This window comes from Pteronotus mesoamericanus, unplaced genomic scaffold (assembly GCF_021234165.1).
Source record: "Pteronotus mesoamericanus isolate MK-2021 breed Mesoamerican mustached bat unplaced genomic scaffold, CSHL_Meso_final contig_20, whole genome shotgun sequence".
NCBI classification, from domain to species: Eukaryota; Metazoa; Chordata; class Mammalia; order Chiroptera; family Mormoopidae; genus Pteronotus; species Pteronotus mesoamericanus.
Window position 1 is genome coordinate 7,942,375 of NW_026555085.1, and position 25,124 is coordinate 7,967,498.

Consider the following 25,124-nt stretch of genomic DNA (forward strand, 5'->3'; position numbering starts at 1 on the left):
TTATTTTTTATTATGCTTTATTTCAGAGGGGGTTGATTACTTAAATTTAGACATACATATATCTTCCTAGAGGGTAATGATTCAGAGTCAATACTAAAAATTAGAATTTAAATTCATTTAATTATTAAAGACCACTATTTGCTTAGATAAAACCAAATATAAATTGATGGATGTTTCATAAAGTCATTTTAAGTAAATGTTTCCTGTATGTGATTAGAGGAACTACATTCTTTGTAGGTCCTCTCTTGTTTTTAAACATAACCAGGTTTGAAACCTTCTGTTAAATGTACAGAGTTGTTGATAATATGGGTTGCTTTTTATCTGATTCATTGCTATTAAGTAGAATTGAGTGGAAATTAAATTTTTACACCTCCTGAGCCTCATGTAGAGTTGATTTCACATTGAACTTTGGAGTTCATAAATATAGGTCAGCTTTTCTTTCTTGGTGGTTTTTTAGACACTTTGATATATGGGGTTATGTAAATTTTGTACATGTATTAAAGTTACCCTTTTTTTCTTGGCGAACTACAACTGAGATGAAGTATGTAATTCAAGAGTAGAAAGAACTAGCCGTGGCTTAGTGGATTGAGTGCCAGACTGTGAAGCAAAGGGTCTCTGGTTCGATTCCCAGTCAAGGCACATGCCTGGGTTGTGGGCCAGGTCCCCCATGGGGGGGGGGTATGCGAGAGGCAACCACACATTGATGTTTCTTTCCTTTTCTTTCTCCTTCTCTTCTCCTCTCTTTAAAAATAAATAAAGTTTAAAAAAGAAAAAAAGAGCAGAGAGATCTGAAGTGCTTTGCTTGAGAAGACATCTTTACATGTGACATTCTAAACCTTCTATTATGTTTGTTTACTTTGCATTCCCATTTTCAAAATCTATAACTATAGCCAAGGCACTTTTTTAAACCTCTTTTTAACAAAGGATTTCTTCCTTCTGCTGCCCTAATTTTGCTTATTCAGGCAATGCCTCATGGTTTCTAAGCAACCATGATAATACATAGTTGGACACGTATGTCCAGCATTTAAGTGATGGTTTATTTTATCTTTGAAACCTTTAAAAATAATTCTTGAAAAGTAGGAGGGTGATACATTTTTAATGTACCCACATTCTGAGTTTTTAGTAATATGTATACTTAGGTACAGGCAAGACAGTAAACATGTTGCTTAATTAGTATATGAGAGTTCCTTGTTAATATAATTCTTACAAAAATTTCTGCATTTTCTTTTTCTGTAATACAAACTGTTGGGTCATATCAGAACAGAGCAGACATACCACTAACCTAGGAAAGGTGCAGATTCTGTCATATATCCATGCCTTAATTTTCTAGAAGTAGTCCAGAGTGGGAATTCTGGAATGACTGTGTAAGAAGGTTGGTGGACATTCTTCCCAGTGAATAGCCATCTACCAAAAATTATTTTTTAAAAATCTTTAATCTCTGGAAGTTGTCCTAAGGGCACAAAGCAAGTGGAAAAACACCTGGTCAATAAAATCTAAATGTTGGTAAGAACAGCAAGAACCTGTGGCATTTGAGTCACAGCCTGCTCCCTTTCAGTCTCTCTCCCAGCCATCTACTAAAGGTTTTTGTGACCAAGAATACAGTGCTCTTTGTTGCCTCAACTCTGAGCTAGGAATGCAGTGTCACTCTGCCTCCAGCCCTATATTGCAAAAACACTTTTCTGGACATGGGTGGCTGAGAGGACTGGGGATTCCTTTCATGACTCAGCTCCCACTCATACAATAAAAAGGACTCTAGGCGTAACAAGCCAGAGATACTGGACCCAGTTTGCTCACAGGGCTGAGGTTCTATACCAGGAAGGGCAAGCCAAGGTGAACCCAGGGTGTCAACTCCTGAGAGAAGCAAACTGTTGTCCTGACCCTCAGTGCCTGTGTAGTGGTAGAGATTCTGCGTTGGGCAGTTGCAGGGGCGGGTGGTGGTGGGAGGAGTGGTGAACACACTGACTTTATTTGGAACAAAGTCTAGAGCAGTTCAAGCTTAAGGGGGAAGGTAGCTCTATGATACTGGTAATGATAAGCAAAAATGTAAACCAGCCAGAAATTGAACAGAACGAAGGAAAAAGACAGTGAAAAAGAGCCTTCCTGGGATCACAGCCATATCTTGGGATCTCGAAAGCTGTGGGCATGCACTAGACAGTACCCACTCAGGAGCAATTTGAGCAGAATGTGGAATGGACTTCAAAGCATTTCCCAAGCCACACACAGACTCATCAGTGAAATGGCTTCAAGGTGCTTAAGCACAATCTATGAACAAACATGACTAAAAATAACTTATTCTGACCCAGGAGGTATTGCTAGAAAGCCAGGCTTAAAAATAAAAATCACATTCCACATTCATGTCTGGAGGTATGGAAGGTTGTGTGCATGCCCGATGCTGCACCCTCTCAAATAGTGACCAGAGAGAAGAGAGCCTCCAGGCTTCTCATCTCTGGCTAAGTATAGGACAACATCGTAAATTCCTGGAAAAGTGAAAAGTCTCCAAGACACATAGGCACATTCAACAGTAAGGGCTGAAAATCTAACTGGGTATGGAGGCTTAAGTACAACCTTTGATCTGTTAAGTGCTGTATGTGGCCCCAGGAGTGACCCCCAGCGATCTAGGCTAACAGATGTAAATAAAAAAACTGGGGTGGAAAGTCTGAGCAAGGATGTCAGAAGCTACAATCTGCAGGGGCAATAGACCTCACAGAATCAGTCTGGCTAGGCCACTCAGCAAATAACCAACCAGCCAAACAGCAAGCCTCCCAAAAGGGCAAGGGGAAGCAGTCAGAGTGGGTACAATATATTATCTTAAACATCCAGTTTTCAACAAAAAGTTACAAAACATGCAAAGAAATGTAAAGTTTTACTGTACACAGGAAAAAAAGTAAACAGTACAAACTCTCTTTTAGGGGACCGAGATGTTGGACAAGGGTTTCAAATTATATGTTTAAAAATTATATAATTATATTTAAAGTAAGGCATGATTACAATGACTGTGAATCAGAGACTATCAATAGATAGAAATTATAAGAAGGTAAGCAAACTTTAACATGTAATAGTAAATATATGACTATATTTTAAAAGGTAAACTATATGATAGGATATCCAGAACCCATGAAATCAGAGTTCAGTTTCTCTATAATGTGTACTCTTCTTATTGGGCAAACAACACTTGTCCCATTTAATTCTTTTTGTTTCATAGGACACCAAGTTGCTTCAAAGCTTATGTAAAACATAATGTGGTTTTTGCCTGAGGGGCAGGATCTTAACTTTAGTCACAAACTCTGCTAACCCAACATATTTTTTTTTTTTTCTGTGAGCTACTCAATCTTTTTGTGAACAGAGAATAGGAATCCCATCACCATTGCTAGTTTATAACCTCTTACAGGGTTGTAAATATAATGAGTAAGCACATGCAACAAAAAATATCAGGAAATAAGTAGAAAATGTTTTCATTATTATCTGAATGATATCCAGGCCTTGGTGTAGCCCTCCTGTTGTGATCTTCCTGACGTCTGACGCAGTCTAACCATCTGGGGTTCAGCAGAATAGAATTTCTGGCGAGGCTATTTGATGAGTGGAACTAACCTCCCAGAATGTCAGTAAACACTGTTTCTTGCCATACTCTCATCTCAGATTTATCAAATCCTGAACTGCAACGTTCTGATTAGGATAAGCATGCTTGGGCTGCTCCAGCTAATGAAAAAGTACAGGCATATTCATAATGCATACATGCATGATAAGTAGAACTTGACGATATTTTTTTCCTCTGTGCCCTGGCATCATATACAAACTGTACCAAACATATCTAGCCTTACATAAGTATAATAACGTGCATTCTTGTCTAGGTTGACCCAGTATTCACTTGTCTCCAGGAAGAATTGGAGTATGTTACAGTTCAAATTTTTGGTTCTTAAAAAATAATATGATGGTGCTAATTTAACAAGTCTTATAACCACTAACTCATTGCCATTTTAAAGGTAAATGCATAAATAACTTCTTGATAACAATTTTTTCACAGTTGCCCAGGAAATTAGGTGATATTGATCTATAATTAATTGAAAAGCATAAGCTGATAGGTTAAAGGTATATATGCTTTAATGTAGATCAAAGAATTGTGCTCGCTTCGGCAGCACACATGCTAATATTGGAACGAGACAAAGATTAGTATGGCTCCTGTGCAAGGATGACATGCAAATTAATGAAGCGTTCCATATTTAAAAAAAAAAAAGGAATCACTTATGCCTAGAGCTGGGGCACAGTAGCACTTCCATTGGGGACGAGCCACACAAGGCACCCGTCATGGGCAATACTCTGTAACTAAGATGAGAACTCTTGGGGTCCTTTAAAACACTCACATTTGTCATTCTCCTGAAGAGTGGGTGTATAAGTTGTGCCCTCACATCCCCTCCTCCATGTTCTGGAAACCAGACAAGTGACTGCCTGTTCAAGTGTAAATAAACATAAAATATAACAGACTTAGCATGTTCTTGAATGTTTGCAGCAACATTGGGCAAATCAAAGATTAATTCCCCAAATTGTACATTCTAATCCTTTCTTACAGGGAGTGGCTTTTTTTTCACGTGATCATTTTTTAAAAAGTTTCTTAATTTTTTATTTCTGGTACTACTACCATAATTTACAGGGCAGTATACCTGATGTAATGAAATGAAAAAGAAAAAGCTGCAACAGATAAAAGACCGCAGGAATGTACATCTCATTGACACTATATTGCATTAATCAGTAGGTACACTTTTTTACAAACTGTGGCTGACAATCCTGAACAAGAAGGATTTCCTTGTTTAAGATGCAATAAGTTTTCTGACTATGAATCATCATCCCTTCTGTTGCAGATTTTTATGGTTCTTCTATGCATTTGGGACAACCGTCTCAAAGTAACCTGCATCTTTCATGACTCTCCTGCTAAGAACTTTAACCCTTTTTTGCTGAGTTTTTATAACCTTCTGCTACCATATCCACCACTGCTACCACCAGATCCATAACCATCACCATATGGGCTGCCTAAGCTTCTTCCGCCAAAACTGCTCACATTCATGAGTCCATAATTTGACTGCCGTTGTCTGCTGTAATTTCCAAAATCATTGTAGTTCCCCCCATAACTGTAGTTTCCACCAAAGTTTCCCCTTCATTGTAACCATCACATCCTCCACCACTGCCACCATATCTACCACCTCGGTTTCCATATCCTGGTCCTCCACCACCGTCATAGCCTCCTCTACTACAGGAGCACCTCCTCTACTACAGGACCACCGCCGTAGTTGCCACCATCACCTCCAAATCGATTATATCCACCATCACCTCCTTCGTAACTACCTCTGCTGCTACCTCCACTGTAGACTTGTCTTCCACCAGAGTTTCCACCATGGCCAAAGTTACTCCAACACCTCCAAGGTTTCCTCTACGACCCATAAGGTTGCCAGATCCATCTCCACAGCATCTTTACAATCCAGAGGACTGCATTTCTTGTTGAGAAAGGGCCTTTTTCACTTCACAATTATGCCCATTTATAGTGTGGTATTTCTGAACAACAAATTTTATCAACTGTATTATGGTCATCAAAAGTTATGAAAGCAAATTCTCTTTTTTCTCCCCACTCTCCCTATCTTCCATAACTTCTATGGTTTCAGTCTTGCCATACTTTTCGAAGTAGTCTCTCAGATTATATTCTTCTATATCTTCTTTAATACCACCAACAAAAATTTTCTTCACTGTTAAATGGGCACCAGGCTTTACAAAATCCTCTTTAGAAACAACTTTCTTTGGATCCACTACATGGCCCATCAGTCATGTGGTTGAGCACACATTGCTGCATCCACCTCTTCAACACAAGAGTAAGTCACAAAACCAAAGCCCCCAGAACATTTTGTTTGTGGGTCTCATCACCACACAATCTGTGAGCATTGTCCCATTTCTCAAAATATTCTCTTAAAAAGCTATCATCAGTGGTTTCAAAGCTCAAACTGCCAATAAACATTTTTCTCAAGTGCTTTTGTTCCTTTGGATCATGGCCCTCCTCCTGCTGGCGGCCGGAGTTGGGCTCGGGGTTACTGGGCAGCCATTTCACCTCCATGTTGAGACTGGTCTCACCTCTTCCAACTCAAGTTCAGTATCTTCACATGATCTTAATATGTATTTTCGATGAAGGGAGCTACTTACAATTAATGCAGGTGCCAAAGTAAGGAAAGGGTAGAGTAAAAGCAGGGGGGCAACACTCTCCCTCGTGGGCATCCGCATATAGATAAGTGGGGCTTCAAGACTTCAAAGATTCATCAGCTGTTCTTACTTCTCTGGTCTTAATCACCTCACCTTTTTTTTCTCTGCCATTGCTGTATTCAGGACCCTAAGAGTAGAAGTAGCTCTGCTAGAAAGCTTTATTACTCTCTAGCCTATTAATGACACATTTTGCTTTTTCCTATATGGTAAAGGCAGAGGTGATACATGCAGTACAGCCCTTTGCAATCAAGACAGGAGATTGTGCTTAGCATGGTGGCCCATTAGCTCTTTACAAGAGGGCTCATGACTTTTTATTTTATACAGATATTTTAAAATGTGTGAACTTTAAATGAATTTTACCAATTAAAAAAAAAGCAGATAACCTTTTTAATTGGATTTGGGAAGAATGTACAAGAAAATTATAAAAATGGGATGCTTGTAAAAGGCAAGGTTTATCCTAGGCCTCTTCGAAGTATTTGAGGCAGCGTCTACAAATATATTTTTATAGGAAAAGATAGTCGAAAGTATTTTCCCCCATCCAATGCTTTAATTTTTTTTAAGGAGGGGGTGGGTATTTCTGGCATCACTTAGAAGTTTGGCAGTTGTCACCTGTACTATTTCAATGTCAATAGATTTTCCTAGTCTTTACCAAGTAACAGTAATCTCAGAGGTTTAGATGTAATTCTAGTTACTAAGGTTTCAAAAGGTTGAAAGCAAGACACACCAAAAACGAGCTGAATCTCTTACTGTATAGTCAGTGTGATTGGAGCATTACTGTCTCTTGAAGCTCTTGGATCATTCACTCCCTGAAATCTTGATTTGAAGCTCAAGCTAACTGGGATCTGACTGTTTTTGTTTTTAAGGTGGAAGTAAAAACATGGATGTTTCGTCTTGTATTGTTTTGTTTTGTTTTTAATGTAAGATTAGGAGATTAAACCTAGATCATAGTTTCTCAATCTGGGATCAATGGGCTATATTGTCAGTGTTCCAGATTTTTACAAGTTTGACAAACCCTGCCCTAAAGGATTTGGCCAATATCTCTTTCTCTAAGTGGGATTTGTTTTTTGTTGTTTGTTTTGTTTTGTTTGTTTTTTTATTAATATAATTAAAAGATGCCAGGCCTTACTTCTACAACTTAATGTCTTCTCCCTCTTAAAATTTGCTTTCTTACCAAAGGTAAACCTTACAAAACTAAATATTATTTGGAAAGAATGAGTACTAAGGGTGTATAAAATTAGAGACTTTTGCCTGTCCAATGTCAACGATCCCTGGCAACTTAAAGGTTAGAATTGTCCATAATCAGTTTTAAAACATATGGAAGAACTTAATTGGCCACTCTCCCTCTCCCTGTTTAACCTTTTCTGTACACATTTTCATTCTAGCTTTATCAAGGATTTGTAGAATTTTCCCAGGGATTTGCCTGAGTAGTCAGGAGGGGAGTATAATATGTTCATCAGATAGAGTAGTACTTGGAATTTAAAATGAAAATTAGATACATGTGTCAGCGTGGATTTATGCAAAAAGTAATTTTGAATAAAAGCTAATATAGTATGAGACAGTCATGGTGCAAATGCAACAGATACTAGTTTATAGTAGATGAGAATGCAGGTATTTGCCATGTTCTATATGCTTGTTTTTCAGTATTGTAAAAAATACGTATCTTTTAAAAAAGGCCAATCATGGCATAAGTATAGAAAATAATATTCTACTTCCTAATTCAACTAATTCCTAAAGTTATGGTGCATCTCTGTTAGACTTTGGGGGGATAAATGGGTAAAAGAACTGAAAAACCTAATTTTTATACATAGTTTATTAAATGTAGTATTTTGTAAGCCTACGTTTTACACTTTTTTTTTTTGCCACTGTGTCTGTACATATAGATCTGCCTCATTGCTTAAAGGACACTTGTGGGGTTTCAGTGACTATTGTATATATAGCTTAAAAACAAAACTCATTTAAATATTTTAAATTTTATTTAATTTTGTTGTATTTTTTCTATTACCACTTATCCCTCTTATACCCCCTTCCACCACCATCTACCTCCCTCTGCAGTCGTTACATTATTGTCCACATCCATGAGTTTTCTTTTTTGCTTTGTCCCCCCACCTGAGAAATGGCCCTCCTCCTACAGCCTGCTCTCTGAGTCTGTCGCTGTTTTGCTTGTTTGTTCATTAGATTCTACATATGAGTGAAATCATATGGTATTTGTCTTTCTTTGACTGGCTCATTTCACTTAGTATAACGTTCTCTAGTCCATCAATACTGTTGCAAAGGCTAAAATTTTCTTCTCTTTTATAGCTGTGTAGTATTCCGTTATGTAAATGTACCATAGTTGTATCTACTTGGGCTCCTGAATCTTGGCAATTACAAATAACAATGCAATGAACATAGGGGTTCTTATGTTCTTTCGAATTAGTATTTAGGGTTTCTTTGGATAAATTCCCAGAAGTTGAATTGGTGGGTCATAAGGTAGTTCCATTTTTAATTTTTTGAGGTATCTCCATACTTCTTTCCACAGTGGCTGTACCAATCTGCATTCCCACCAGCAATGCAAAAGAGTTCCCCATTCTCCACATCCATGCCATCACTTGTTTGTTGATTTATTGATGATACCCATTCTGACCAGTTTGAGGTGATACCTCACTGCAGTTTTAATTTGCATTTCTCTAATGATTAGTGACTTTGAGCATCTTTTCGTATGTCTATTGCCCATCTGTATGTCCTCTTTGGAGAAGTGTCTATTAAGGTCTTTTGCTCATTTTTTTCATTGAATAATTTGTTTTTTGGGTGTTGAGTTTTATAAGTTCTTTATATATTGTGGATATTAACTCCTTATCTGATATATTATTGGAGAATATGTTCTCCTATTCAGTGGGTTGTCTTTTTATTTTGGCGATGGTTTCCTTTGTGCTGCAAAAACTTGTTAGCGCGATGTAGTCCCGTTTGTTTATTTTTGTTTTGTTTTCCTTGTCTGAGATATGTATCAGAAAAATATTATGAGCAGTGTCCAAGATTTTATTGCCTATATTTTCTTCTAGGATTTTTATGGTTTTAGGTCTAAAATTTAAGTCTTTAATTCATTTTGAATTTATTCTTGTGTGTGGTATAAGGAGGTGAAAAATGAAACTGGACTAGTTTTATTTTTCTCCATGTATCTGTCCAGTTTTCTCAGTATCATCTATGGAATAAACTATTGTTAGCCCATTTTATGTTTTTGCCTCCATTGTCAAATATTAATTGACTGTAAAGGCATGGGTTTATTTCTGGGCTGTCCATTCTGTTGCATTGATCTATATGTCTGTTTTTATGCCAGTACTGTGCTGTTTTGATTACTATGACCTTAAAGCATAGTTTGATATTAGGTAGTTTGATTCCTCCAATTTGTTCTTCTTTCTCAAGATGGCTGTTGCTTTTTAGGACCTTTTGTGGTTCCATATAAATTTTTGAAATATTTGTTCTAGTTTTGTGAAATACGTCATTGGAATCTTGATAGAAATTGTGTTGAATCTATAGATTGCTTTGGGTAATATGGACATTTTAATGATGTTAATTTTTCCTATCCATGAACATGGTATGTACATCCACTTATTTGTATTTTCTTCAGTTTCTTTCCTTAGTGTCTGAAAATTTTCGGAGTATAGGTCTTTTACGTCCTTGGTTAGATTTATTCCTAGGTATTTTATTCCTCTTGAAGCAATTGTGAATGGGATTGTTTTCTTAATTTCCCGGATTTTGTTCATTATTGGAATATAAAATTGCAGCTTATTTCTAGATATTAATTTTAAATCTTGCTACTTCACTCAATTTATCTCTTCTTGTGGTTTCTTGGTGGAATCCTTAGGGTTCTCTATGTATAGTATCATGTCATCTTCAAATAATGACAGTTTTACTTCTTCCTTTCCAATTTGGGTGCCTTTTATTTGTCCTTGTCTGATTGCTATGGATAGGGCTTCCAGTTCTATTTTGAATAAGGGAGGTGAAAGCAGACATACCTGTCTTGTTCCAGTCTTAAGGGATTACTTGTAGTTTTTTCCCCACTGAGTATGATACTGGCACTGGGTTTGTCATATATGTCCTTTATTATGTTTAAGTGTGTTCCTTCTACTCCCACTTTGCTGAGAGTTTTTATCATAAATGGGTGCTGGATTTTATCAAATGTGTTTACTACATATATTGATATGATCATGTGGTTTTTATCTCTCATTTTGTTTATGTGGTATACCACATTTATTGATTTGCAAATGTTGTACCAACCCTTCCTCCCTGGAATAAATCCTGCTTGATGATCAAGTATGATCTTTTTGATGTTTTGCCCCATTCAGTTTGGTAATATCTTTTTGAGGATTTTAGCATCATAGGTTCATCAGGAATATTGGCCTATAATTTTATTTCTTTGTACTTTCTATTTGGTTTTGGAGTTAGGATAATGCTGGTCTCATAAAATGAGCTTGTGAGTCTTCCCTCCTCTTGAATTATTTGGAATAGTTTGAGGAAGACAGCTGTTAGTTCTCAGAATGTTTGGTCAAATTCGAAGCCATCTGGTCCAGGGCTTTTGTTTGTTGGTAGTTTTTTGATTACTGCTTCACTTTCACTAGGTGACATTTGTCTATTCAGATTCTCTGATACTTCCTGGTTTAGTTTTGGTACATTGTATGTTTCTAGGAATTTATCCATTTCATCCAGGTTGTACAATATGTACAGTTGCTCATAATATTTTTTGTATTTCTTTGTTGTAAGTTATTTTTCCTCTTTCATTTCTAATTTTATTTGGGCACTTGCTCTTTTTTCCTTGATGCTTCTGGTTAAAGATTTGTCACTCTTGTTCATCTTTTCAAAGAACCATCTCTTGGTTTCATTGATATTTTATATCTTTTTTTTAAACTCTATTTCATTTATTTCTGCTTTGATTTTTATTATTCCTTCCGTCTACTCACTTTGGGCTTTGTTTGTCATTCTTTTTTCAAGTTCCTTTAGGTGTAAAGTTAGATTGCTTATTTGAGCTTTTTCTTGTTTTTTGAGATAGACCTGCAATGCTATGAATTTCCCTCTTGGGATTGCTTTTTCTGTCCCACAAATTTTGGTGTGTTGTGTTCTCATTTTCATTTGTTTCAAGGTATCTTTTTATTTTCTGATCTCATTGTTGATACATTCATTGTTTAATAACATGTTATTTAGCTTCCATATCTTTGTGTATTTTCAGTTTTCTCCTTGTGACTGACTTCTAGTTTCATTGCTTTGTGGTCAGAGAAGATGCTTGGTATGATTTCATTCTTCTTAAATTTATTGAGACTTGTTTCCTGTCCTGTGTGGTCTATCATAGGAAATGTTTTATATGTACCTGAAAATATATATTCTGCTCTTTTGGGGTGAAATGCTCTGTAGATACTGATTAAATATATTTGATCTAAAATGTCATTTAAGGCCACTGTCTCCTTGTTGATTTTTATGTCTGGAAGATCTATTGATTGATGTCATGTGGTGGTAAAATCCCCAACTGTGACTGCATTTCTGTCCATCTCTCCCTTTATGTCCATCATAATTTGCTTTGCATATTTAGATGCCTCTGTGTTCAGTGCATAAATGTTTACTAGGGTTATATCTTCTTGTTGGATTGTTCCCTTTCTTGTTGTATAGTATCCTTCTTTGTGTTTTACTATAGCCTTGGTTTTAAAGTCCATTTTTTTGGGACATAAGTTTTGCTTCCCCAGCTCTTTTATCCCTTTCCATTTGCATGAAATATCTATCCCTTTACGTCCAGTCTGTATGTATCTTTCATTCTGAGGTGGGTCTCTTGGAGACAACACGCATACGGGTCTTGTTTTCTGACCGTTCTGCTACCCTATGTCTTTTTTTCTTTTTCCTTTTAAAAATTTTATTTATTTATTTTTTGAGAGAGGGGAAGGGAGGGGAAAGAGAGGGAGAGAAACATCAGTGTGTGGTTGCCTCTCAACGTGCCTCCTACTGGGCACCTGGCCTGCAACCCAGGCATGTGCTCTGACGGGAATCGAACTGGCAACCCTTTGGTTTGCAGGCTGGCACTAAGTTCACTGAGCCAGATCATTTAGCCATTTACATTTAAAGTGATTGTTGATATATGCATATTTATTGTCATTTTATTTTTTTTAACTATTTTCCTTCTTTTCTTTTCTTTTTTCTTAAAGCAAGCCCTTTAACATTTGTTGCACTACTAGTTTGGTGGTAACTAAGTTTTTTAGCTTTTTCTTGTTTGTGAAGCTCTTTATTTCTCCTTGCTGGGTAAAGTAGCCTTGGTTGTAGGTTCTTTATTTTCTTCACCTTGAATATTTCATGCCACTCCCTGCTGGCCTGAAATGTTTCTGTTGAGAAATCAGATGACAGTGTAATGGGAACTCCCTTGTAGGTAACTGATGGCTTTTTCTCTTGCAGCTTTTAAGATTCTTTCTTTGTCTTTAAGCTTTGCCATTTTAATTATGATGTGTCTGGATGTGCGCCCCTTTGGGTCCATCTTGTTTGGGAATCTCTGTGCTTCCTGGGCTTGTGTGTCTTTTTCCTTCACTAGGTTACGGATGTTTTTGGTCATTATTTTTTCAAATAGTTTCTTGTTCATTGCTCACTTTCTTCTTCTTCTGGTATTCTTGTGATGCAGATGTTGTTACGCTTCATGTTTCCCAAAAGTTGCTCAGACGCTCCTCATTTTTTAAAGTTCTTTTTATTTTTGCTGCTCTGATTGGGTGGTTTTTTTGTTTGTTTTTTTTACCTCATCTTCCAAATTGCTGATTTGATCTTCTGCTTCTCCAGCCTGCTATTTATTCCCCCTAATGTGTTTATTTCAGATATCATAATCCTTATTTCTATCAGGTCCTTTTTATGGCTTCTATGTCTTTTTTTATGCTTTTGAGCATACTTATAATCATTTTTGTAAACTGTGTATCTGATAAATCCCTTGCTTCCTTTTCATTTATTTTTTCCTTCTGGAGAATTGTCTTATTCTTTCCTTTGGTGCCTGTTTCTTTGTCTTCTCATTTTGGCTGCCTCTGTGCTTTTTTCCTGTGTATTTCATAGATCTTACAAAGACTCTGGTGGAGGCCTATGTTAGATACAGACTTTGACTGGCCCTGGGCAACTTATTTGAAGCTATCATTGATCCACAGCTTGTGGCTTCCTCTTCTGGGCCTGTGTGTGTGCAGAAAGAACCAAGCTGTGCATGAAGGCGGGCTTTCACCAGCTGGGGCCCCTGGGGAGGGTCAGCTAAAATGTCAAAGCTCCTAGAGATCTGGCTTTGCCTGCAGGTTTTCTGTTAGGCTTAAGCAGTGTAATTGCCTCCAGCTGTATTCCTCAGCAGCCCAGCTTAAGCTCCACAGGGTTAGATGAAAGGGTGAAAGGGATTCTTGCAGGTGGGGCTATTGCGTCCTCCCAGGCTGATGCCACAAGAAGGTGAATGCTCTGTCTGAGGAACATGGCCTGTGCAGTATGGGGAATGACTGCGCATAGGGATCCTGGTGGCTGACCCTTCAGCTTTCTCCCCAGAGCCACCACCGCCATACTCTACTCTCATGGCTCTAGTCTGCTCTGTCCTGCTTCTGCCAGAACTCTGGGTAAGCAGCTACAAATGAAATTTTTTGTGTTAGCCCTTTATAAGGCTCTGTGCATCTCTAGCCATCTCTCCCTGGTGGACAGAAACCCCAGAGCTTTTCAAAGCCAGATATTATTTGGGTTCCTTTCCTGGTTCTGGTGCACCAGGCTGGGGAGCCAGCTTGGGGTTTAGACCCTATATTTCTGAGGTGGAACCCTCTGGCTTCAGAAATATCCCTCTTGAAACTTCAGCTGCCACCAGTGGGAGCCCAGCTAGTCCTCTTGAGCCTCTGCACTTCCTGCCAGTCTCAATGTGGTAATGTGGTTTCTTCTGTAAGTCCTTGGTTATAAGGCTTTTTTCCAGCTATTGGTCAGTTGGTTATTCATGACGATTTTTTATAATTTAGTTGCAATCACAGTTTGGTGCTGGGAGGAGGTTAATGTAGCTCCTATCTACTCTGCTGCCATCTTGGATATCCTATTTAAAAATGTTTAATTGTGACAAAATTTATGTATCATAAATCTCACCACCTTTACCATTTTAAATGTACATTTCAGTAGTGTTAAGTACATTCACATCGCTATGTAACCAACTTCCAAAACTCTTTTAATCTTGTAAAACTGAACTCTCTATCCATGCAACAATTCTCCATTCTCCCCTCCAGCCCCTGACAGCTACTCTTCTGATTTCTGTATTTTTGAATTTGAGGTACTCTAGGTACTTCATATAAGTGAAGTCATATACCATTTGTTTGTTTTTTTGTTGTTGTTACTGGCTTATTTCATTTAACATAATGTCCTCAAAGTTCATTCATGTTGTAGCATGTGACAGAACTTTCTCCCTTTTTAAGTCTGAATAATATTCCACTGTGTGCATATATAGCACAGTTTATGGGTTTTTAAATTTTTTAAATTTTATTTCTAATATTTTTAGTTATTTTTTTTTAGAGAGAGGAGGAAACACTTTCGCCCTGTGCGGTGATGCTCAACCAACCAAGGCACATTAGTCAGAGTTTATATAGCACATTTTGTTCATTCATTCCTCATTGGACACTTAGGTTGCTCCTATATAAACTTTAAATAAAGTCTTGAAAATAATACAACATAATTGCATTTAAAAAATATATACTTCTGTTTAAATAAAAAATTTTTAAATTTTTATGTTGATACAATTTTAAACTTAAAAGTTGTTTAAAATAATACAGGGAGCTTTCTATATCCTTTATGTAGATTTATTAGTTATTTACATTTTGCCCATTTGTTTTATCATTCTATATACGTGTGGATGAGTACAAGCATGCATGTGCATGCTCACACAGACACACACCTTTTCTTTAACCATTCTATCCTTACATATTTCAGTGTGTATTTCTATAAGAAAAAGAATATTCTCATGTAATCACCACAGTAAAATGATCAAAATTAGGAAATCTAGTATTCATAATATTCTGTTATCTAATCCATAGTCTGTATTCAGATTTCAGCAGTTGTCTCAGTAATAACTTTTATAGCTATTTCTCCCCTGGATCAGAGTTTAATTCATTGCATTTGGTTGTAATGTCTCTTTAGTCTCGGCCTGTTTTTGTTTGTTTTTCTTGACCTTAACATTAGTGAGAAATACAGGTCAGTTATTTTGTAGAGTGGCTCTCAATTTGTATTTTTCTGATGTTTCCTCATGATTACATTCGAGTTAAGCATTTTTTAGAGAAATATCACACACTCTTTTTTTGTGTCCTCATTGCTTTGTATTAGGAGGCGTGTGATTTAAGGTGGTTGTCCCAAGGTCTCTTCACTATAAAATCACCACTTCCTCTCTAATTAATAAGAATTCTGGGTAGTTGCTTTGAGACTATATTAATATTCTGTTCCTCTTCAGAAGTTCATCTACAGTTTTAGTATCCATTGATGATTTTTATTAATTACCTTATTTCTTCTGCATTTATTAGTTTGCTTTCTACTGTAATAAGAGCTTTCAATTCTTTCCCATTTTAAAAATTGTATCAATATGAACCTACAAATTTCTGTCTTACTAAGTTATAATCTGTTACTGTCATTTGATACTCAAATTGTCCCAGATTTGGCTTGTGTATCCCTTCAAGCTGATTTCTATGTCCTTTACTGTCATCATTTAAAATATATATATACTTATTTTATATTTATACACACACACACACGTCTTTTTATACTTGTCTTGTATTTTTTAAACAATTTTCAAAGTGGAATTGTTGGATTAAAATGTATATGCATTTTTCCCTGGCCAGTGTGGCTTGGTCAGTTGAAGCATTGTTCTGTACACTGAAAGGCTGTGGGTTTGAGTCCTGGTCAGGGCACATACCTAGGTTGCAGGTTTGATCTCCAGTCAGGGTGAGTATAGGAGGCAGGCAATTGATGTTTCTGTTTGTCTCTCTCTGTTGCTTTGTCTCTCTCTCCCCCTTCCTCTCTCAAAGCAATGAAAAGATGTCCTCAGGTGAGGATTTTTTTTTTTTAAGTATACACATTTCAAATCCTGCATGGACTAAAGAGATCACATGTGTGGCCAGTTTGAGGGGAGTGGAAAGTATGCTTATTTAAATTTTTGGTATTTCTTGTGCTGCTTGTAAGAAGCATAAAGAGATTGTGATTACTGGATTTCAGCTATAAGAAACATCTGAAAGGGAGACAAAGATGAAGTAGGGATTATCTTTCAGTGCCATTCAGGACTAATAGTTTACAATGTTTAGGGGTTTTTTATTTTTGTTTTTTAAGAATAGATGATTAACAGTATATAATTTATATTAAGTAACAAAAACATTGAGAAAGTTGCAGAGTAGCATCACTAGTGGGGTGCATTTCTCTTCTAGAGTCAGGTGTTTTTGTGTTTCTCATTTGAATTCTTGAACTCCCACTACAGTGATTAAGATGCCTAGAACAAGTCGATTTATTTTCTTCTTTGTATCTCAGTTTCCTTGTGTAAAATGAAGATATATATTTGATCGTTGGTTATTATAACTTTTTTGCTACATCCTACAATAAGAAATACATTTTACATTGTTATCTAAAATATTTTTAAACCATTTTTGCACACATAGATGTCTATGTGTAATACATATTTTTGTGTGCATATATAAAAAACAAAGTCAGAGTTTTTTAAAATAAAATTTAACCTTACTGTCTGCAGTACACTGATATTTTTTGTTTCTTTAAAATGCTGATGGTACTTTTAAAATTGTTTTTATATCGAAAACCTTGTAGTACACTATTTCTAAAAGCTCTTCAAGCTCCAAAATTACATGAGAATATTCTTTGAAATTCTTTTAATATAGATTTTGGAACAAGGTCTGTCACAGGAGTACTCACAAAGAACAGCTTCTGTTGTGTTGATAGTTGTAGCCAGTTTAACAAGCAGTTCAATAAATACCTAATTCAAAGTTTTTAATCTGTCCCTCCGATTATTATCAGTGCTAGTATAGGCCAGTTTTGCAGTTTTCCCCCCTTTAAAGTGACCCTCGATGCCCCTCCCCCTTTTGTTTTGCATTCATAGCTGTGTGCTAATTAATATTTATGGTGTGCTTTTTTTTTTCTGACCATGACCAACTGAATAGTTAGTGGAAAAGATTGATTTAAAAAATACTGCTGGACTTGAATTTGGTTGAAAATAAGGATAATCCTTGCTCTTTTTAAAAGATACTTTTGGGGAAACATTGTTATCTGTGCAAATAAGGTTGTCTGTAATGTTTTTTGTATCTGAAATGAACAAAACTGAAACAAAAGCTTGTCCTTTAGCTATATCTTGAAGAATTTGAGCTCCTGAATGCTAGCACCACAGTTCATTCTGGATTAGGTAATGCGAGCATCTCTAACGCTCAGCAAGAACTTGGCTGAAGAGAATGTAATTTTCCTTGTCACTCTCAGTTTTAGTTTTTAGGAAAAAAGACTAATGGAATTTAACATCAATCAAATCATAAACACAATATTAAAACAGAAGTTGGCAGTGTGCTTCAGTTTTCTTTGACATGCTAGCCTTTTCCCTTGAGTTTGCACTACAGTGTTACATACAGAAACCAAGTGAAATGGTAAATCACTTTCATGAAATGGGAGCTTTGCGGTTGGTTGTGTCAGGGAGATGCTTTTGCTCTAAAGTACGGTTGAAGATGCAAAAGAAATTACACTTTCTTTTCAGAGCAGATTTTTTTTAGGTTTGTATAGTATGTGCTGAAATAATTGAAGTGTGAACTGCAAGGGAAATTGTTGTCCTGCTTTTTGCCAGTGTTGGCCCTGGTTTCCTAAGCATCCTCTGTTCATTTTTGTTTGTCCATTACTTTCCAGGTTCTGTTTTAAATATATTATTTAGATTTGGTGTGTCTTGCCTTAAAGCCTGTTTGGTTCTGTTTAGTTGATATTTCTTTGGCATGCATTATTTGCCCTGAAAGGTAAAATGAAAAATAAAATACATTAACTCTGGTCTCCTCATACAGAAATTCTAATGCATTTTATGTGGAATTTTATTCCCATTTTGATACATCTTTTCTAGTAATTTTTCTTCCTTTTGGTTTTATTATAGTAGCTTTCACTTCAATATAGATGCAGACGTAAGTATATATTTCTTACAAATGTTTATGAAATCCCCACATTAAAAAAAAAAATGAGATTGTGGTATTTAATTATCGCCAGTTCTTCCCCCCAAAAATTGTAGTTTAGTAAAACATAGCAGTACAGGAAGCTTTTTCTTTTTAAATGAAGAAATCAGGAAAAAGGGAAAATTCAGATTGGTTAGTAAGATGAAGACAAGAGAAACCTGAACACCAATTCATGCCATAAACAGCTGTGTAATTCTTAAAGACAGTGCAGACTGAGATCTGAAATTTGTAGGAGTCAAAGGAAAAATGGAAATGCAATGTTTAAAGGTCAACATCCTTTGAGCTCTAAAGTGGATAGTGAGAACAGTAGTGAACAATGCTCTCAATAACAGCCCTTCAAAATACATGTTTCACACGGCTGTTTCTCATACATTCCTCATTAGAAGCCAAGAGCATTAGCTATTAAAGGTGAGTGCCAGGGGTGACAATACATCTCGTTTTCCTTTTTCTCATTGGTCAGAGTTAATGATAAGTACAATCTCTGCAAGATGTAAACACAGTTAATTGCCTGAATCAGAAGTTACGAAGGGTTTCACTTAAAAGTCCTCTTCTTGGGCTACCTAGAATAAGAGTAAGGGACAATTAGCTGTGTCTGCATAGAATAGCATCACTTAATTTGTTGGGTACTAATGCAGATTAAAGAGGAATCTGTATCACACTATTAAATATAATTTTATTTTTAAAAATATTTTAATATATTTTATTGATTATGCTATTACAGTTGTCCCATTGTTTTCTCCCCTTCATTCCCCTCCACCCTGCACCCCTCCCACCAGCAGTCCTTCCACCCCCTTAGTTCATGTCCATGGGTCATACACATAAATTTTTTGGTTTCTCCAATTTCCTATACTATTCTAAACCTCCCCCTGTCTATTTTGTACCTACTATTTATGCTTCTTATTCCCTGTACGTTTTCCTCATTTGCCTCCCTCCCCTCTGATCTCCATTTCTGTGATTCTGTTCCTGTTCTAGTTGTTTGCATAGTTTGTTTTTGTTTTTGTTTTTGGGTTCAGTTGATTAGTTGTGAGTTTGTTATTTTACTGTTTATAGTTTTTTATCTTCTTTTTCTTAGATAAGTTCCTTTTACATTTCATATAATTGGGGATGGTGAACTCCTTTAACTTGACCTTATCTGGGAAGCACTTTATCTGCCCTTCCACTCTAAGTGATAGCTTTGCTGGAGAGAGTAATCTTGGATGTAGGTCCTTGCCTTTCATGACTTTGAATACTTCTTTCCAGCCCCTTCTTGCCTGCAAGGTTCCTTTTGAGAAATCAGCTGATAGCCTTATGGGAACTCCTTTGGAGGTAACTGTCTCCTTTGCTCTTGCTGCTTTTAAGATTCTCTCCTTATCTTTAATTTTCAGTAATGTAATCATGATGTGCTTTCGTGTGTACTTCCTTGGGACTCTCTGAGCTTCGCAGATCTCCTGGAAGTCTTTTTCTTTCACCAGATTGGGGAACTTCTCCTTCTAATAAAACTTCTTATTAGGTTTTTCAAATAAGTTCTCAATTTCTTGCTCTTCCTCTTATCCTTCTGGCACCCTTATGAGTCGGATGTTGGAATGTTTAAAGTTGTCCTACAGGTTCCTAAGCCTCTCCTCATTTTTTTGAATTCTTGTTTCTTCATTCTGTTCTGGTTGAATGTTTCTCTCTCCCTTCTCCAAATCATTGATCTGAGTCGTGGTTTCCTTCCCTTTACTAGGTTTCCTGTATATTTTTCTTTATTTCACTTTGCACAGCCTTCACCTTTTCCTCTGTTTTGCGACTATACTCAACCGTTTCTGTGAGCATCCAGAGTACCAGTGTTTTGAACTGCACATCTGATAGCTTGACTATCTCTTCATCGCTTAGTTCTGGTTTTGGAGCTTTGATCTCTTGTTTCATTTGGGCCATATTTCTTTGTCTTGGTGCACCTCCAACGTTGGAAGGCGCAGAGCCTTAGGTATTTGCCAAGGTGGGGCAACCCAGGTCACTGTGTGTGTCTCTGTATGTGGGGGAGGGTTCCGAGAGGGAAGAGTGCTGCTTGGTTGGCTCTTGGCTGGCTTTCAGTCACTTCCCCTGCTACCCACAAGATAATTGTGCCCTTCTTTTGCTGATTCCCAGGTGGGTGAGTTTGTGTACATTCTGGGACCCTATGAGTCTCTCCAACAAACTCCTGTGAGGCTGGGAGTTTTTCCTGCTGCTGCAACCCTCACAGAATTTTACAGCCAGAAGTTTTGAGGTTTTCTTTTCCTGGGCTGGAACCCTGGATTGCGGGGTCTATCTCGCACCCCAGCTGTTCCTCCCAGTTTATCTGCATGCAAATGTGGGACCACCAGCTGCTGTCTCACCCACCAGGTCCTCCAGCCACTGCCTGGCCATGCCTTCTCTCCACCCTGGCTGCTCGTCTCCGCCCCTTCTACCAGTCTGGGTGAATGTTCTTTCTTTAACTCCTTGGTGTTGGACTTCCATACAGTTCTATTTTCTGGCAGTTCTGTTTATTTTTTGTTTTTAAATTTGTTGTTGTCCTTCTTTTGGTTGTGGGAGGAGGCAAAGTGTATATACTTATGCCTCCATCTTGGCAAGAAGTCTTAAATATAATTTTAAAAGAGACAACTTCTTCCTCTTCTTCATCCTATTCAAAATACATTTACTGACATTGCATGTGAAATAAAAAGCAAATTCCTAAATGAAAAATATTATTTTTATTTTTTTAAAGATTTTATTTATTTATTTTTAGAGAGAGGGGAAGGGAGGGAGTAAGAGAAGGAGAGACTCATCATTGTGAGGTTGGTTGCCTCTTGCATGCCCCTAACTGGGAACCCAGCCCTCAACCCAGGCAACCCAGGCATGAGCCCTGACTGGGAATCAGACCATCAACCCTTTGGTTTTCCCACCAGCATTCAATTCATTGAGCCACCCAGCCAGGGCAAAAATTACTATTTTTAAATGAATGTTAGATATACATATTTCACCTGTCTTAAATTAATTTTAGACAAAAACATTGAATTATTTAGGTAGTATAAGATGTTTTCTAAGAAGGGCTTTCTAATAATTTTTTTTTTATTTGATAGGGAGCTGTAAATATTCAGAACATTGTCTTAGTAGCCTTTGTCCATTTGAGAATCAGGAGTGAGCCTGAGTTGCAATCAGTAAAAGAGAAATAAACATACCGTGGCCTCATTAATTTAAAATAGAATTTTAAATTAGAGTCATGTTATTTTGTAGTTTATAAAGAACAGAGTTTGTAATTGCCTAGAAATTGTAGTTGGCTTTTTTTTAGAAGTTGTAGTTATTTTCAATAAACTAGTATCAGCCTAATACGGTTTTATTATAATTCATATACTCAGAGTTTTGTAAGGCAATAATAGAATTTAATATAGCCTGGTAGAAAGTTCAGATTATTTCCCCACCCATACTGTCTAGTAATCAGCAGCTGAAAAAAAATCATAGGAGTATTGTACTGATCTAGTCCAGTTGACCCTATGTGGGGGTTGGGGTGCCAGTCCCTTATGCCAGTGATTTTTCAGCCTTTTTCATCTCATGGCAGACATAAACTAATTAATAACATTCTGTGGCACACCAAAAATATATGTTTTTTGCTGATCTGACCAAAAAATAGGTATAATTTTGATTCATTCCCACCAAATGGCTGTTGTCTTTTTTTTTTTTTTTTTAATTTGACAATCTAAGAGAAAGGAGATCAGTGCCCCCTGACTAAATAGTCGAGTATTGCATGTTTTAAAAATTCTTTCAGCACGTGGGTTGAATATTACTGCTCTATGCAGCTGAAAATTGACTTTCTAATTATTTAACTACAAATAGCCTACTGTTGACTGGAAAGCCTTAGTTATAACATAAAGTTGATGAACACATATTTTGTATGTTGTATGTATTACATACGTATATCAACAGAGTAAGCTAGAGAATATAAAATGTTAAGAAAATCATAAGGAAGAGAACATACACAGTATTTGTTGAAAAAAAAGCATGTATAAGTGGACCTGCAGAGTTCAAATCCAAGTTGTTCAAGGGTCAGCTATGTTATAAAATCACTAGTAATGATCATATGTTAGAGACCTGACTTCTTTCAAGCCAAATCAAATTTCTTTTAGGCCCTTTGATCTGTGATACCTTTCACAGATATCTAATATCTAAATTCTAAATTCTGTGAGGGGGAAAAATGTGCTTGTAGGCATATACAGTATTACATATAGATCCATAAGGTTAACCCAGAATTACACAGGCATACCTCAGAGATATTGCAGATTTCATTCCACAGCACTGCAATAAAGAAAATATTTCAATGTAAGTCACACAAATTATTTAGTTTCCCAATGCATATAAAAGTTGTGTTTATACTATCCTGTAGTCTACTAATTATGCAATAGCATTATGTGTTAAAAAAATGTACATACTTTAATTAAATACGTTATTGCTATAAAATGCTGTCATCTGTGCCTTCAGTGAGTTGTCATGGTTTGGTTGACAGAGGGTCTTGCCTTGATGTTGATGTGTGCGAACTAATCAAGGTGATGGTTGCTAAAGGTTGGGGTGGCTGTGGCAGTTTCTTAAGTAAGAGAACAAGTTTGCCTCATTGAGTGACTCTTTCTTTCACACAGTTTCTTTATAGCAAAGTTTGATATCATTTTACCCCCAGAAGACCTTCAGAATTGGAGTCAGTCCTCTCAAACCCACTTGCTGCTTTTTCAACCAAGTTTGTGTGATATCCTTTGTTGTCATTTCAACAATCTCACAGCATCTTCACCAGGAGTAGATTCCATCTCAAAAAACCACTTGCTTTCCTCATCCATAAGAACCAACTCAGCATTCATTAAAGTTTTGTCATGAGATTGCAGCAATTCAGTTAAATCTTCAGGCTCTACTTCTAATTCTAGTTCTCTTGCTGTTTCTACAACATTTGTAGTTACTTTCTCCTGAGCCTGTCAAAGTCATCCATGAGTGTTGGAGTCAGCTTCTTCCAAACTGTTAATGTTGATATGATGAGCTTTTCCCGTGAATCATGAATGTTCTTAAAGGCATCTAGAATGGTGACTCCTCTTTAGAAGGTTTTTCATTTATTTTTCCCAGACCAATCAGAGGAAGCACTATCTTTGGCAGCTATAACCTTACAAAATGTATTTCTTAAATAATAAGACTTGAAGGTTGAAATTACTCCTTAATCCATGGGCTGCAGAATGAATGTTGTGTTCGTAGGCATGAAAACTACATTAATTTTGTTGTACATCTCCATCAGAGCTCCTGAGTGGCCAGGCATATTGTCAATGAGCAGTAATATTTTGAAATATATCCTTTTTTTCTGAGCAGTAGGTCTCAATGGTGAGCTTAAGATGCTCAGTAAATCATGTTGTAAACAGGTGTGCTGTCATCCAGGCTTTGTTGTTCCATTTACAGAGCACAGGCAGAGGAGATTTAGCATAATTGTTAAGAGCCCTAGGATTTTCAGAATGGCAAATGAGCATTGTCTTCAGCTTAGTCAGCAGCTGCATTAGTCTCTAACAAGAGAGCCAGCCTGTTTTTTCAAGCTTTGAAGCCAGGCATTGACTTCTCCTCTCTAGTTATGAAAGTCCTAGATGAAAATTCAATAGAAAGCTGTTTCGTCTAAATTGAAAATGTGGTGTTTAGTGTAGCCACCTTCATTAACTATCTTAGCCTGATCTTCTGGAGAGCTTGCTGCTTCACCTTGTAGTTTTATGTTATGGAGACAGCTTCTTTCCCTTAAACCTCATATACCAACTTCTGCTAGCTTAAAACTTTTCTTCTACAGCTTCCTCACCTTTCTCAGCCTTTGTAGAATTGAAGAGTGTTCGAGTCTGCTCTCTGAATTAGGCTTTGGCTTAATGGGATGTTGTAGCTTGTTTGATCCTTTATCCAGACCACTAACACTTTCACCATATCATTAGTAAGGCTGTTCTGTTTTCTTATTGTTCACTGGAGTAGCACTTCTAGTTTCCTTCAAGACCTTTACTTTTGCATTCACTACTTGGCTAGCTCTTTGGCATAAGAAGCCTAGGTTTCAGCCTGTCTAAGCTTTCAGCATGCCTTTCTCACTAAGCTTAATTACTTCTGGCTTTTGATTTAAAGTGAGAGACATGTGACTTTTCCATTTGACCATTTAGAGGCCATTATAATTGGCCTAATTTTTAGTATTGTAGTTATCTGAGCCCTGGCTGGTGTGGCTCAGTCGATTGAGTGCCAGCCTATGAACCAAAGGGTTGCCAGTTTGATTCCCAGTCAGGGCACATGTCTGGGATATGGACCAGGTCCCCAGTAGGGGACACGTAAGAGGCAACCACACATTGATGTTTCTCTATCTCTCTTTCTCCCTCCCTTCCCTTCTAAAAATAAATAAATACAATCTTTAACAAATGTATTATTGTTAAGTAAGAGAGTAGGGAGGCCTAAGGAGAGGGAGACAGATGGGGGAATGGCCAGTCAGTAGAGCAGCTGGAACATACTCATTTATTGATTAAGTTCACCTTTTTATATGGGTGCTCCAAAACAATTAACAATAGTAACATCAAAGATCATTGATCACAGATCACCATAACAAATACAATAATAATGATGAAATGTTTGAAATACTGCAAGAATTAACCAAAATGCGACAGACACACAAAGTGAACAGAAGCTGTTGAAAAAATGGCACCAATAGACTTATTTGATGCAGGGTTGCCACAGACCTTCAACTTGTGAAAAATGCAGTAGCTGCAAAACACAAGG

General features: G+C 36.9%; 1 protein-coding gene and 1 non-coding gene across 2 annotated transcripts in view; both read left to right on the forward strand.

Annotated features, from left to right (window-relative positions):
• The window catches only part of ZFAND3 (zinc finger AN1-type containing 3), a 367,578-nt gene that overhangs the window by 227,564 nt on the left and 114,890 nt on the right, over positions 1–25,124 (forward strand). The window lies entirely within an intron of this gene.
• LOC129067985 (U6 spliceosomal RNA) lies at positions 4,118–4,221 on the forward strand. The gene has a single exon (XR_008528809.1). It is a non-coding gene; the product is annotated as a U6 spliceosomal RNA (small nuclear RNA).